Below are 2,500 nucleotides of genomic sequence, written 5' to 3'. Positions count from 1 at the left end.
TTTTGGTCTGTTCTGGCGTGGCGCGGTGACCGTCGTGAGCGGAGCAAAACGTCAGCCATCTCAGCACCTTGGAACCCCCCGGGTGGCACAGGGCTGGATGGGGCTTTCGTATAGCAGGGACGGTGCTGCCTCACGCTTCGCTCGCTGTTCGCCGCTCGCCGCTCGCTCGCGCAACCTAAAATGGCCAGTTTTGGCCCGTTTTTGGGCTGTTTTGGCCTGTTTTTGGTCCGTTCTTGCGTGGCACGGCGACCGTCGTGAGCGGAGCAAAACGTCAGCCATCTCAGCACCCTGGAACCCCCCGGGTGGCACAGGGCTGGATGGGGCTTTCGTATAGCAGGGACGGTGCTGCCTCTCGCTTCGCTCGCTGTTCGCCGCTCACCGCTCGCTCGCTCAGCCAAAAATGGCCAGTTTTGGCCCGTTTTTGGGCTGTTTTGGCCTGTTTTTGGTCCGTTCTTGCATGGCGCGGTGACCGTCGTGAGCGGAGCAAAACGTCAGCCATCTCAGCACCCTGGAACCCCCCGGGTGGCACAGGGCTGGATGGGGCTTTCGTATAGCAGGGACGGTGCTGCCTCACGCTTCGCTCGCTGTTCGCCGCTCGCCGCTCGCTCGCGCAGCCAAAAATGACCAGTTTTGGCCCGTTTTTGGGCTGTTTTGGCCTGTTTATGGTCCGTTCTTGCGTGGTGCGGTGACCGTCGTGAGCGGAGCAAAACGTCAGCCATCTCAGCACCCTGGAACCCCCCGGGTGGCACAGGGCTGGATGGGGCTTTCGTATATAGCAGGGACGGTGCTGCCTCTCGCTTCGCTCGCTGTCCGCCGCTCGCCGCTCGCTCGCGCAGCCAAAAATGGCCAGTTTTGGCCCGTTTTTGGGCCGTTTTGGCCAGTTTTTGGCCTGTTCTTGCATTGCGCGGTGACCGTCGAGAGCGGAGCAAAACGTCAGCCATCTCAGCACCCTGGAACCCCCCGGGTGGCACAGGGCTGGATGGGGCTTTCGTATAGCAGGGACGGTGCTGCCTCTCGCTTCGCTCGCTGTCCGCCGCTCGCCGCTCGCTCGTGCAGCCAAAAATGGCCAGTTTTGGCCCGTTTTTGGGCCGTTTTGGCCAGTTTTTGGCCTGTTCTTGCATTGCGCGGTGACCGTCGAGAGCGGAGCAAAACGTCAGCCATCTCAGCACCCTGGAACCCCCCGGGTGGCACAGGGCTGGATGGGGCTTTCGTATAGCAGGGACGGTGCTGCCTCTCGCTTCGCTCGCTGTCCGCCGCTCGCCGCTCGCTCGTGCAGCCAAAAATGGCCAGTTTTGGCCCGTTTTTGGGCCGTTTTGGCCAGTTTTTGGCCTGTTCTTGCATTGCGCGGTGACCGTCGAGAGCGGAGCAAAACGTCAGCCATCTCAGCACCCTGGAACCCCCCGGGTGGCACAGGGCTGGATGGGGCTTTCGTATAGCAGGGACGGTGCTGCCTCTCGCTTCGCTCGCTGTCCGCCGCTCGCCGCTCGCTCGTGCAGCCAAAAATGGCCAGTTTTGGCCCGTTTTTGGGCCGTTTTGGCCAGTTTTTGGCCTGTTCTTGCATTGCGCGGTGACCGTCGAGAGCGGAGCAAAACGTCAGCCATCTCAGCACCCTGGAACCCCCCGGGTGGCACAGGGCTGGATGGGGCTTTCGTATAGCAGGGACGGTGCTGCCTCTCGCTTCGCTCGCTGTCCGCCGCTCGCCGCTCGCTCGTGCAGCCAAAAATGGCCAGTTTTGGCCCGTTTTTGGGCCGTTTTGGCCAGTTTTTGGCCTGTTCTTGCATTGCGCGGTGACCGTCGAGAGCGGAGCAAAACGTCAGCCATCTCAGCACCCTGGAACCCCCCGGGTGGCACAGGGCTGGATGGGGCTTTCGTATAGCAGGGACGGTGCTGCCTCTCGCTTCGCTCGCTGTCCGCCGCTCGCCGCTCGCTCGCGCAGCCAAAAATGGCCAGTTTTGGCCCGTTTTTGGGCCGTTTTGGCCAGTTTTTGGCCTGTTCTTGCATTGCGCGGTGACCGTCGAGAGCGGAGCAAAACGTCAGCCATCTCAGCACCCTGGAACCCCCCGGGTGGCACAGGGCTGGATGGGGCTTTCGTATAGCAGGGACGGTGCTGCCTCTCGCTTCGCTCGCTGTCCGCCGCTCGCCGCTCGCGCAGCCAAAAATGGCCAGTTTTGGCCCGTTTTTGGGCCGTTTTGGCCAGTTTTTGGCCTGTTCTTGCATTGCGCGGTGACCGTCGAGAGCGGAGCAAAACGTCAGCCATCTCAGCACCCTGGAACCCCCCGGGTGGCACAGGGCTGGATGGGGCTTTCGTATAGCAGGGACGGTGCTGCCTCTCGCTTCGCTCGCTGTTCGCCGCTCGCCGCTCGCTCGCGCAGCCAAAAATGGCCAGTTTTGGCCCGTTTTTGGGCTGTTTTGGCCAGTTTTTGGCCTGTTCTTGCGTGGTGCGGTGACCGTCGTGAGCGGAGCAAAACGTCAGCCATCTCAGCACCCTGGAACCCCCCGG

This window comes from Musa acuminata, unplaced genomic scaffold, assembly GCF_036884655.1.
Source record: "Musa acuminata AAA Group cultivar baxijiao unplaced genomic scaffold, Cavendish_Baxijiao_AAA HiC_scaffold_775, whole genome shotgun sequence".
NCBI classification, from domain to species: domain Eukaryota; kingdom Viridiplantae; phylum Streptophyta; class Magnoliopsida; order Zingiberales; family Musaceae; genus Musa; species Musa acuminata.
Note: the sequence above shows the minus strand (reverse complement) of the source record.